The 13360-nt window shown below is 44.5% G+C and overlaps 1 long non-coding RNA gene across 2 annotated transcripts in view; it reads left to right on the plus strand.

Annotated features, from left to right (window-relative positions):
• Positions 1-13360, plus strand: part of LOC125964364 (uncharacterized) — a 180490-nt gene that overhangs the window by 53426 nt on the left and 113704 nt on the right. Inside the window, exon 1 of one of the 2 annotated variants that reach the window (XR_007477335.1) lies at positions 8283-8298. The exons of the other annotated variant lie outside the window; for it this stretch is intronic. This is a non-coding gene — a long non-coding RNA (uncharacterized LOC125964364). Of the gene's footprint in view, positions 1-8282; positions 8299-13360 lie in introns of those variants that run through there. 2 annotated transcript variants of the gene reach the window in all.

The following is a 13360-nucleotide window of genomic DNA, read 5'->3' on the forward strand; positions in this document are numbered from 1 at the left end:
ACACATGCTTGATTCTCTTTCGGAGACATATAAATCCATAGGTTTTAAGATTCTTAGTAGTCAGGTATATTCTTAGGCGTTTAATATGGGGTGTTCAGTCCACTTCGTTGAGCAAGCAGTAGCTCTTGTCTATTACATATTTGGCTTATGGAACGATATCTGTGTTAATTTCAATCTCTGGTTTTATGCAGCACCCTAACTCACCTTTCCCCTTAAGCAAGCATAAGTTGGTTTTCTACATTTGAGACCCTGTTCTGTTTTGTAATTCAGTTCCTGTGTAGCCAAGATTACATTCCGTGTAGTAGTGATATCTTATGATGTTTCTTTTTCTGTGTGACTTATTTCACTTAGAATCATCGTACCTGAAACTACTCATTATGCTGCTACGGGCCTGATGACATAGATTTCATTGCTGAGTGATATTGCATTGTACGTAAGTACTACAACTTCTTTATCCAATTTTCACTTTCTGTGATATTGAACATGTACCGTAAACGAGGTTCTTGTAAACAGAGCCGTCCCAAACTTTGGGGTGGCTGTGTCTTTTTTATTTTAATTTCCCTAAGCTATAGGACCATAAGTGGAAGTGCCCTAGGCTCTGTTGCTTTGTTTTTCAGATGTTTCAGGAAACACCATACACTTCTCCAGAGTGGCTGTTGGCAATTTACATCCCTCCCATCAGCATAACAAGGCTCCCAGTTCTTCATGGCCTGTCCTGCCTTTCTGGATTTTACACTTTTTTCAGATGGCTCTTTTGACCGGGGGGCAGTGAGACTTCATTGTAGTGCAGATTTCCTTTGCAAGCTTGCTTGGTTGGCCAAAAAGGGCATATGCGTTTTTTCGTGAATATATTCAGTAAAAAACGCATACGCCCTTTTTGGCCAAGTGCATCATTGTGGACGTTCTGCCTCTTTTCTTATGCTTTACATGCAATTCCAGTCTACCTCCTGAAATCGGTTTCCTGCAATTCTACCTTGCTTTCAATCCTCTTGGCAGCCTTACTTCAATATATTTTTGGACGATGGCTGTCATTTATAATTCTGCAGGTTTGTGAATTACAGTGCCCCTGAGCTCCTTTCTTCAACTCGCTTTCTTGTGAGCTGGCCACAATACCGCAGGATTGCTTCAGGACCTAGTGTGGTTCCGGCAAGGTACACAGAGCCTTTGGTTAATTCCTCTTCCGGGTGGGAAATGAGAGTTAAATTTGCCCGTCCAGACACCTCCAGCTAGTCTCTCATGGGTTCTCCCTATTCCTGTTCATTTTCTGCAGAAATTGCACACTGGGCCAAACAGCAGGTTAAAGGCACTGACTCTCCAAGTGGGGAGAGTGTTAGTAAAGCGTCTGGAATGTTGTACCCGAGTACCAGGGGACGAAAACTGAGACACATTTGAACACGTTTCCCGATCACACAGTGGATCATGCTCTGGTTTCCACATGCGTGTTTTAGCTGAAGGAAGAATCCCTTAAACCTGGAGAGTTGAGACCCATGGAATGGGAATCATGCAATATGACTTCAAAGGGTCTGCATTTGCTCACCGATCCTCACCAATCCTATCACTGCTGCATTTATGCCGCTGTACACACTCTTGATTCACTTTCGGAGACATATAAATCCATAGGTTTTAAGATTCTTACTAGTCAGGTATATTCCTAGACCTTTAATATGGGGTGTTCAATCCACTTCGTTGAGCAAGCAGTAGCTCTTGTCTATTACATATTTGGCTTATGGAATGGTATCTGTGCTAATTTCAATCTCTGGTTTTATGCAGCACCCCAACTCACCTTTCCCCTTAAGCAAGCATAAGTTGGTTTTCTACATTTGAGACCCTGTTCTCTTTTGTAATTCAGTTCCTTTGTAACCCAGTTTACATTCCGTGTAGTAGTGATATCTTATGATGTTTCTTTTTCTGTGTGACTTATTTCACTTAGAATCATCGTACCTGAATCCACTCATTATGCTGCTACGAGCCTGATGACATAGATTTCATTGCTGAGTGATATTGCATTGTACGTAAGTACCACAACTTCTTTATCCATTTTTCGCTTTCTGTGATATTGAACTTGTACCGTAAACGAGGTTCTTGTAAACAGAGCCGGCCCAAACATTGGGGTGGCTGTGTCTTTCTGATTTTAATTTCCCTAAGCTATAGGACCATAAGTGGAAGTGCCCTAGGCTCTGTTGCTTTGTTTTTTAGATGTTTCAGGAAACACCATACACTTCTCCAGAGTGGCTGTTGGCAATTTACATCCCACCCATCAGCATAACAATGCTCCCAGTTCTCCATGGCCTGTCCTGCATTTCTGGATTTTACAGTTTTTTCAGATGGCCCTTTTGACCAGGGGGCAGTGAGACTTCATTGCAGCGAAGATTTCCATTGCAAGCTTGCTTGGTTGGCCAAAAAGGGCGTATGAGTTTTTTCCTGAATATATTCAGGAAAAAAACGCATACGCCCTTTTTGGCCAAGTGCATCATTGTGGACGTTCTGACTCTTTTCCTATGCTTTACATGCAATTCCTGTCTACCTCCTGAAATCGGTTTCCTGCAATTCTGCCCCGCCTTTAAGTCCTCTTGGCAACCTTACTTCAATATATTTTTGGACGATAGCTGTCATTTATAACTATGCAGGTTTGTGAATGACAGTGCCCCTGAGATCCTTTCTTCAACTCGCTTTCTTGTGAGCTGGCCGCAACACCACAGGATTGCTTCAGGCCCTAGTGTGGTTCCGGCACGGCACGCTGAGCCTTTGGTTAATTCGTCTTCCTTATGGGAAATGAGAGTTAAATTTGCCCGTCCAGACACCTCCAGCTAGTCTCTCATTGGTTCTCCCTATTCCTGTTCATCTTACGCCGAAAATGCAAACTGGGCCAAACAGAAGGTTAAAAGCACTGACTCTCCAAGTGGGGAGAGTGTTAGTAAAGCGTCTGGAATGTTGTACCCGAGTACCAGGGGACGAAAACTGAGACACATTTGAACACGTTTCCCGGTCACATGGTGGATCATACTCTGGGTTCCACATGCATGTTTTAGCCGAAGGAAGAATCCCTTAAACCTGGAGAGTTGAGACCCATGGAATGGGTACCATGCAATATGACTTCAAAGGGTCTGCATTTGCTCACCAAACCTCACCAATCCTATCACTGCTGCGTTTATGCCACTGTACAAACGCTTGATTCTCTTTCGTAGACATATAAATCCATAGGTTTTAAGATTCTTACTAGTCAGGTATATTCTTAGGCGTTTAATATGGGGTGTTGAGTCTACTTCGTTGAGCAAGGAGTAGCTCTTGTCTATTACGTATTTGGCTTATGGAACGGTATCTGTGCTAATTTCAATCTCTGGTTTTATGCAGCACCCCAACTCACCTTTCCCCTTAAGCAAGCATAAGTTGGTTTTCTACATTTGAGACCCTGTCCTGTTTTGTAATTCAGTTCCTGTGTAGCCAAGTTTACATTCCGTGTAGTAGTGATATCTTATGATGTTACTTTTTCTGTGTGACTTATTTCACTTAGAATCATCGTACCTGAATCCACTCATTTTGCTGCTACGGGCCTGATGACATAGATTTCATTGCTGAGTGATATTGCATTGGACGTAAGTACCACAACTTCTTTATCCATTTTTCGATTTCTGCGATATTCAACTTGTACCATAAACGAGGTTCTTGTAAACAGAGCCGTCCCAAACTTTGGGGTGGCTGTGTCTTTTTGATTTGAATTTCCCTAAGCTATAGGACCATAAGTGGAAGTGCCCTAGGCTCTGTTGCTTTGTTTTTTAGATGTTTCAGGAAACACCATACACTTCTCCAGAGTGGCTGTTGGCAATTTACATCCCGCCCATCAGCATAACAAGGCTCCAAGTTCTCCATGGCCTGTCCTGCCTTTCTGGATTTTACACTTTTTTCAGATGGCCCTTTTGACCGGGGGGCAGCGAGACTTCATTGTAGTGCAGATTTCCTTTGCAAGCTTGCTTGGTTGGCCAAGGAAGAAACGCATACGCCCTTTTGGCCAAGTGCATCATTGTGGACGTTCTGCCTCTTTTCCTATGCTTCAAATGCAATTCTAGTCTACCTCCTGAAATCGGTTGCCTGCAATTCTGCCCCTCTTTCAAGTCCTCCTGTGAGCCTCATTTCAATATAATTTTGGACGATAGCTGTCATTTATAACTCTGCAGGTTTGTGAATTACAGTTCCCCTGAGCTCCTTTCTTCAACTCGCTTTCTTGTGAGCTGGCCGCTACACCGCAGCATTGCTTCAGGCCCTAGTGTGGTTCTGGCATGGCACGCTGAGCCTTTGCTTAATTCCTCTTCCTGGTGGGAAATGAGAGTTAAGTTTGCCCGTCCAGACACCTCCAGCTAGTCTCTCATTGGTTCTCCCTATTCCTGTTCATTTTCCGCAGAAATTGCAAACTGGGCCAAACAGGAGGTTAAAGGCACTGACTCTCCAAGTGGGGAGAATGTTAGTGAAATGTCTGAAATGTTGCACCTGAGTACCAGGGGACGAAAACTGAGACACATTTGAACAAGTTTCCCTATCACACGGTGGATCATACTCTGGGTTCCACATGCATGTTTTAGCTGAAGGAAGAATCCCTTAAACCTGGAGAGTTGAGACTCATGGAATGAGTACCATGCAATATGACTTCAAATGGTCTGCATTTGCTCACCGAACCTCACCAATCCTATCACTGCTGCGTTTTTGCCTCTGTCCACACGCTTGATTCTCTTTCGCAGACATATCAATCCATAGGTTTTAAGATACTTACTAGTCAGTATATTCTTAAGTGTTTAATATGGGGTGTTGAGTCCACTTCGTTGAGCAAGGAGTAGCTCTTGTCTATTACATATTTGGCTTATGGAACGGTATCTGTGCTAATTTCAATCTCTGTTTTTTTGCAGCACCCCAACTCACCTTTCCCCTTAAGCAAGCATACGTTGGTTTTCTACATTTGAGACCCTGTTTTTTTTGTAATTCAGTTCCTGTGTAGCCAAGGTTACATTCCGTGTATTAGTGATATCTTATGATGTTTCTTTTTCTGTGTGACTTATGTCACTTAGAATCATCGTATCTGAATCCACTCATTATGCTGCTACGGTCCTGATGACATAGATTTCACTGCTGAGTGATATTGCATTGTACGTAAGTACCACAACTTCTTTATCCATTTTTCGCTTTCTGTGATATTGAACTTGTACCGTAAACGAGGTTATTGTAAACAGAGCCGTCCCAAACTTTGGGGTGGCTGTGTCTTTTTGATTTAAATTTCCCTAAGCTATAGGACCATAAGTGGAAGTGCCCTAGGCTCTGTTGCTTTGTTTTTTAGATGTTTCAGGAAACACCATACACTTCTCCAGAGTGGCTGTTGGCAATTTACATTCCGCCCATCAGCATAACAAGGCTCCCAGTTCTCCGTGGCCTGTCCTGCCTTTCTGGATTTTACACTTTTTTCAGATGGCCCTTTTGACCGGGGGGCAGTGAGACTTCATTGTAGTGCAGATTTCCTTTGCAAGCCTGCCTGGTTGGCCAAAAAGGGCGTATGCGTTTTTTCCTGAATATATTCAGGAAAAAACGCATACGCACTTTTTGGCCAAGTGCATCATTGTGGAAGTTCTGCCTCTTTTCCTATGCTTTACATGCAATTCCAGTCTACCTCGTGAAATCGGTTTCCTGCAATTCTGCCCCGCTTTCAAGTCCGCTTGGCAGCTTCACTTCAATATATTTTTGGACGATATCTGTCAATTATAACTCTGCAGGTTTGTGAATGACAGTGCCCCTGAGCTCCTTTCTTCAACTCGCTTTTCTGTGAGCTGGCCACAACACTGCAGGATTGCTTCAGGCCCTAGTGTGGTTCCTCCATGGCATGTTGAGCCTTTGGTTAATTCCTCTTCCTGGTGGGAAATGAGAGTTAAATTTGCCCGTCCAGACACCTCCAGCTAGTCTCTCATTGGTTCTCCCTATTCCTGTTCATCTTCCGCAGAAATTGCAAACTGGGCCAAACAGTAGGTTAAAGGCACTGACTTTCCATGTGGGGGAGTGTTAGTAACACATCTGGAATATTGCACATGAGTACCAGGGGACGAAAACTGAGACACATTTGAACACGTTTCCCAATCACACGGTGGATCATACTCTGGGTTCCACATGCATGTTTTTGCTGAAGGAAGAATCCCTTAAACCTGAAGAGTTGAGACACATGGAATGGGTAGCATGCAATATGACTTCAAAGGGTCTGCATTTGGTCACCGAACCTCACCGATCCTATCACTGCTGTGTTTATGCCGCTGTACACATGCTTGATTGTCTTTCTGAGACATATAAATCCATAGGTTTTAAGATTCTTACTAGTCAGGTATATTCCTAGGCGTTTAATGTGGCGTCTTGAGTCCACTTCATTGAGCAAGGAGTAGCTCTTGTCTATTACATATTTGGCTTATGGAACGGTATCTGTGCCAATTTCAATCTCTGGTTTCATGCACCGCCCAAACTCACCTTTCTCCTTAAGCAAGCATAAGTTGGTTTTCTACATTTGAGACCCTGTTCTGTTTTGTAATTCAGTTCCTGTGTAGCCAAGTTTACATTCTGTGTAGTAGTGATATCTTATGATGTTTCTTTTTCTGTGTGACTTATTTCACTTAGAATCATCGTACCTGAATCCACTCATTATGCTGCTACGGGCCTGATGACATAGATTTCATTGCTGAGTGATATTGCATTGTACGTAAGTACCACAACTTCTTTATCCATTTTTCGCTTTCTGTGATATTGAACTTGTACCGTAAACGAGGTTCTTGTAAACAGAGCCATCCCAAAGTTTGGGGTGGTTGTGTCTTTTTGATTTTAATTTCCCTAAGCTATAGGACCATAAGAGGAAGTGCCTTAGGCTCTGTTGCTTTGTTTTTTAGATTTTTCAGGAAACACCATACAGTTCTCCAGATTGGCTTTTGGCAATTTCCATCCTGCCCATCAGCATAACAAGGCTCCCAGTTCTCCATGGCCTGTCCTGCCTTTCTGGATTTTACAGTTTTTTCAGATGGCCCTTTTGACCGGGGGGAAGTGAGACTTCATTGTAGTGCAGATTTCATTGGCAAGCTTGCTTGGTTGGCCAAAAAGGGCGTATGTGTGTTTTCCTGAATGTATTCAGGAAAAAACGCATACGCCCTTTTTGCCCAAGTGCATCATTGTGGACGTTCTGCCTCTTTTCCTATGCTTTAAATGCAATTCCAGTCTACCTCGTGAAATCGGTTTCCTGCAATTCTGCCCCGCTTTCAAGTCCTCTTGGCAGCCTTACTTCAATATATTTTAGGACGATACCTGTCATTTATAACTCTGCAGGTTTGGGAATTACAGTGCCCCTGAGCTCCTTTCTTCAACTCGCTTTCTTGTGAGCACGCCGCAACACCGCAGGATTGCTTCAGGCCCTAGTGTTTTTCCGGCATGGCACGCTGAGCCTTTGGTTAATTCCTCTTCCTGGTGGGAAATGAGAGTTAAATTTGCCCGTCCAGACACCTCCAGCTAGTCGCTCATTGGTTCTCCCTATTCCTGTTCATCTTCCGCAGAAATTGCAAACTGGGCCAAACAGGAGGTTAAAGACCCTGACTCTCCAAGTGGTGATACTGTTAGTACTGCGTCTGGAACGTTGCATCCAAGTACCAGGGCACGAAAACTGAGACACATTTGAACACGTTTCCCGATCACACGGTGGATCATACTCTGGGTTCCACATGCATGTTTTAGCTGAAGGAAGAATCCCTTAAACCTGGAGAGTTGAGACCCATGGAATGTGTACCATGGAATATGACTTCAAAGCGTCTGCATTTGCTCACCGAACCTCACCAATCCTATAACTGCTGCACTTATGCCACTGTAGACACGATTGATTCTCTTTCGGAGACATATAAATCCATAGGTTTTAAGATTTTTACTAGTCAGCTATATTCTTAGGCGTTTAATATGGGGTGTTGAGTCCACTTCGTTGAGCAAGGAGTAGCTCTTGTCTCTTACATATTTGGTTTATGTAATGGTATCTGTGCTCATTTCAATCTATGGTTTTACACAGCACCCCAACTCACCTTTCCCCTTAAGCAAGCGTAAGTTGGTTTTCTACATTTGAGACCCTGTTCTGTTTTGGAATTCAGTTCCTGTGTAGCCAAGTTTACATTCCGTGTAGTAGTGATATCTTATAATGTTTCTTTTTCTGTGTGACTTATTTCACTTAGAATCATCGTACCTAAATCCACTAGTTATGCTGCTACAGCCTGATAACATATATTTCATTGCTGATTGATACTGCATTGTATGTAAGTACCACAACTTCTTTATCCGTTTTTCGCTTTCTGCGATATTGAACTTGTACCGTAAATGAGGTTCTTGTAAACAGAGCTGTCCCAAACTTTGGGTTGGCTGTGTCTTTTTGATTTTAATTTCCCTAAGCTATAGGACCATAAGTGGAAGTGCCCTAAGCTGTGTTGCTTTGTTTTTTAGATGTTTCAAGAAACACCATACTCTTCTCCAGAGTGGCTGTTGGTAATTTACATCCCACCCATCAGCATAGCATGGCGCCCAGTTCTCCATGGCCTATCCTGCCTTTCTGGATTTTACAACTTTTTCAGATGGCCCTTTTGACCGTCAGGAAGTGAGACTTCATTGTAGTGCAGATTTCCTTTGCAAGCTTGCTTGGTTGGCCAAGGAAGAAACGCATACGCCCTTTTGGCCAAGTGCATCATTGTGGACGTTCTGCCTCTTTTCCTATGCTTCAAATGCAATTCTAGTCTACCTCCTGAAATCGGTTTCCTGCAATACTGCCCCTCTTTCAAGTCCTCCTGTGAGCCTAACTTCAATATAATTTTGGACGATAGCTGTCATTTATAACTCTGCAGGTTTGTGAATTACAGTTCCCCTGAGCTCCTTTCTTCAACTCGCTTTCTTGTGAGCTGGCCGCAAAACCGCAGGATTGCTTCAGGCCCTAGTGTGGTTCCGGCATGGCACGCTGAGCCTTTGCTTAATTCCTCTTCCTGGTGGGAAATGAGAGTTAAGTTTGCCCGTCCAGACACCTCCAGCTAGTCTCTCATTGGTTCTCCCTATTCCTGTTCATTTTCCGCAGAAATTGCAAACTGGGCCAAACAGGAGGTTAAAGGCACTGACTCTCCAAGTGGGGAGAGTGTTAGTGAAACGTCTGAAATGTTGCACCTGAGTACCAGGGGACGAAAACTGAGACACATTTGAACAAGTTTCCCTATCACACGGTGGATCATACTCTGGGTTCCACATGCATGTTTTAGCTGAAGGAAGAATCCCTTAAACCTGGAGAGTTGAGACCCATGGAATGGGTACCATGCAATATGACTTCAAAGGGTCTGCATTTGCTCACCGAACCTCACCAATCCTATCACTGCTGCATTTATGCCGCAGTACACACGCTTGATTCTCTTTCAGAGACATATAAATCCATAGGTTTTAAGATTCTTACTACTCAGGTATATTCTTAGCCATTTAATATGGGGTGCTGAGTCCACTTCGTTGAGCAAGGAGTAGCTCTTGTCTATTACATATTTGGCTTATGGAACGGTATCTGTGCTAATTTCTATCTCTGGTTTTATGCAGCACCCCAACTCACCTTTCCCCTTAAGCAAGCATACGTTGGTCTTCTACATTGGAGACCCTGTTCTGTTTTGTAATTCAGTTCCTGTGTAGCCAAGTTTACATTCCTTGTACTAGTGATATCTTATGATGTTTCATTTTCTGTGTGACTTATTTCACTTAGAATCATCGTACCTGAATCCACTCATTCTGCTGCTACGGGCCTGATGACATAGATTTCATTGCTGAGTGATATTGCATTGTACGTAAGTACCATAACTTCTTTATCCATTTTTCGCTTTCTGTGATATTGAATTTGTACCGTAAACGAGGTTCTTGTAAACAGAGCCATCCCAAACTTTGGGGTGGCTCTCTCTTTTTGATTTTAATTTCCCTAAGCTATAGGACCATAAGTGGAAGTGCCATAGGCTCTGTTGCTTTGTTTTTAGATGTTTCAGGAAACACCATACACTTCTCCAGAGTGGCTGTTAGCAAATTACCTGCCGGCCATCAGCATAACAAGGCTCCCAGTTCTCCATGGCCTGTCCTGCCTTTCTGGATATTACACTTTTTTTCAGATGGACCTTTTGACCAGGGGGAAGTGAGACTTCATTGTAGTGCAGATTTCCTTTGCAAGCTTGCTCTTTGGCCAAAAAGGGCGTAGGCGTTTTTTCCTGAATATATTCAGGAATAAACGCATACGCCCTTTTTGGCCAAGTCCATCATTGTGGACGTTCTGCCTCTTTTCCTATGCATTACATGCAATTCCAGTCTACCTCCTGAAATCGGTTTCCTGCAATTCTTCCCCGCTTTCAAGTCCTCTTGGCAGCCTTACTTTAATATATTGTTGGACGATAGCTGTCATTTATAACTCTGCAGGATTGTGAATTACAGTGCCCCTGAGCTCCTTTCTTCAACTCGCTTTCTTGTGAGCTGGCCGCAACACCGCAGGATTGCTTCAGGCCCTAGTGTGGTTCTGGCACGGCACGCTGAGCCTTTGGTTCATTCCTCTTCCTGGTGGGAAAGGAGAGTTAAATTTGCCCATCCAGCCACCTCCAGCTAGTCTCTCATTGGTTCTCCCTATTCCTGTTCATCTTCCGCAGAAATTGCAAACTGGGCAAAACAGGAGTTTAAAGGCACTGACTCTCCAAGTGGGGCGAGTGTTAGTAAAGCGTCTGGAATGTTGCACCTGAGTACCTGGGGACAAAAACTGAGACACATTTGAACACGTTTCCTGATCACACGGCGGATCATACGCTAGGTTCCACATGCATGTTTTAGCTGAAGTAAGTATCCCTTAAACCTGGAGAGTTGAGACCCATGGAATGGGTACCATGCAATATGACTTCAAACGGTCTGCATTTGCTCACCGAACCTCACCAATCCTATCACTGCTGCGTTTATGCCGCTGTACACACGCTTGATTCTCTTTGGAGACATATAAATCCATAGGTTTCAAGATTCTTACTAGTCAGGTATATTCTTAGGCGTTTAATATGGGTTGTTGTGTCCACTTCGTTGAGCAAGGAGTAGTTCTTGTCTATTACATATTTGGCTTATGGAACGGTATTTGTGCTAATTTCAATCTCTGGTTTCATGCACCGCCCAAACTCACCTTTCCCCTTAAGCAAGCATAAGTTGGTTTTCTACATTTGAGCCACTGTTCTGTTTTGTACTTCGGTTCCTGTGTAGCCAAGGTTACATTCCCTGTATTAGTGATATCTTCTGATGTTTCTTTTTCTGTGTGACTTATTTCACTTAGAATCATCGTACCTGAATCCACTCATTATGCTGCTACAGGCCTCATGTGATAGATTTCATTGCTGAGTGATATTGCATTCTATGTAAGTACCACAACTTCTTTATCCATTTTTCACTTTCTGCGATTTTGAACTTGTACCGTAAACGAGGTTCTTGTAAACAGAGCCGTTCCAAACTTTGGGGTGGCTGTGTCTTTTTGATTTTAATTTCCCTAAGCTATAGGACCATAAGTGGAAGTGCCCTAGGCTCTGTTGCTTTGTTTTTTAGATGTTTCAGGAAACACCATACACTTCTCCAGAGTGGCTGTTGGCAATTTACATCCCGCCCATCAGCATAACAAGGCTCCTTTTTCCCCATGGCCTGTCTTGCCTTTCTGGATTTTACACTTTTCTCAGATGGCCCTTTAGACCGGGGGGAAGTGACACTTCATAGTAGTTTGGATTTCCATTGCAAGCTTGCTTGGTTTGCCAAAAAGTGCGTATGTGTTTTTTCCTATATATATTCAGGAACAAACTCATACGCCCTTTTTTGCCAAGTGCATCATTGTCGATGTTCTGCCTCTTTTGCTATGCTTTAAATGCAAATCCAGTCTACCTCCTGAAATTGGTTTCCTGAAATTCTGCCCCGCTTTCAAGTCCTCTTGGCAGCCTTACTTCAATATATTTTTGGACGTTATCTGTCATTTATAACTCTGCAGGTTTGTGAATTACAGGGCCCCTGAGCTCCTTTCTTCAACTCGCTTTCTTGTGAGCTGGCCGCAAACCCGCAAGACTGCTTCTGGCCCTAATCTGCTTCTGGCAGGGCACGCTGAGCCTTTGGTTAATTCCTCTTCTTGGTGGGAAATGAGTGTTAAATATGCCCATCCAGACACCTACCTCACTCTCAACCCCTTGGTGATGTGGGTCCTCTAGTTTGTGGCCACCTTTGCTGGGTTCCTCACCTTTCGATGATGTAGCCCCACTAGTGTGAGGACACTCCTGCCTGGTTCTCATCCACGTGGTTATGTGGACCCCCTGGTGAGAGTCTGTTCCTGGCTGTGTTCCTCACCCTTCTGTGAGGGAGACCCTCTGCTGATAGGTCACTCCTGCATGGCTGGCACACATTGCCTTGGTGAAGTCAGCCATGTGGTGGCAGTTGGAGCGTGCTGGGAATCTCCTCCCCCCGGTGATGAGGGCCCTCTTGCGTCAGGCCCTAACTGCTGGGCTCACCAACTTTTCTTAGTGAGCCCAGTGATGCTTTGGCACTCCTCTTAGGATCCCATCTCCATGGGGATGTGGGCCTTCTGCTCTGAGGTCCCAACGGCTGTGTTGTTCACATTTTCATGATGTGGGCTCTCTGGTGTTAGTTCACAGAGGCCTGCATCCCATAGCCTCTGTGCTCTTGGCCACCTGCTGGGAGGTTCCAACTGCTGGATTCCTCACTTTTTTAATTTTTTGGGCCCTCTGTTGTGAGGATTCTCCTGCCTGCCTCACTCCCAGCCCCTTCGTGATGTGTGTCGTCTGGTATGAGGCCACACGTGCTTTGTTCCTCACCTTTTGATGATGTGGGACCAATGGTCTTAGGAGACTCCTGCCTGGTTCACATCCCCTTGGTGATGTGGGCCCTCTGTTGAGAGTCTGATCCTGGCTGAGTTCCTCACCCATCTGTGAGGTGGGCCGTCTGCTGTGAGGTCACTCCTGCCTGGCTTGCTCACCTCGCCTTGTGGACATGAGCCCTCTGGTGGCACTTGGAGCCTGCTGGGAGCCTCCTCCCCTCGGTGATGAGGGCCCTCTGGCGTCAGGCCCTAACTGCTGGGCTCCCCACATTTTGTGATGTGCGCCCAGTGGTGCGAGGACACTCCAGCCAGGTTCACATCCCCATTGGGATGTGGGCCTTCTGCTCTGAGGTCCCAACGCCTGGGTTGCTCACAGTTTCATGATGTGGGCTCTCTGCTGTTAGTTCACTCCTGCCTGCATCCCATAGCTTCTGTGCTCTCGGCCGCCTGCTGGGAGGTTCCAACTGCTGGATTCCTCACCTTTCTTATTCT

This window comes from Orcinus orca, chromosome 1, assembly GCF_937001465.1.
Source record: "Orcinus orca chromosome 1, mOrcOrc1.1, whole genome shotgun sequence".
NCBI lineage: Eukaryota > Metazoa > Chordata > Mammalia > Artiodactyla > Delphinidae > Orcinus > Orcinus orca.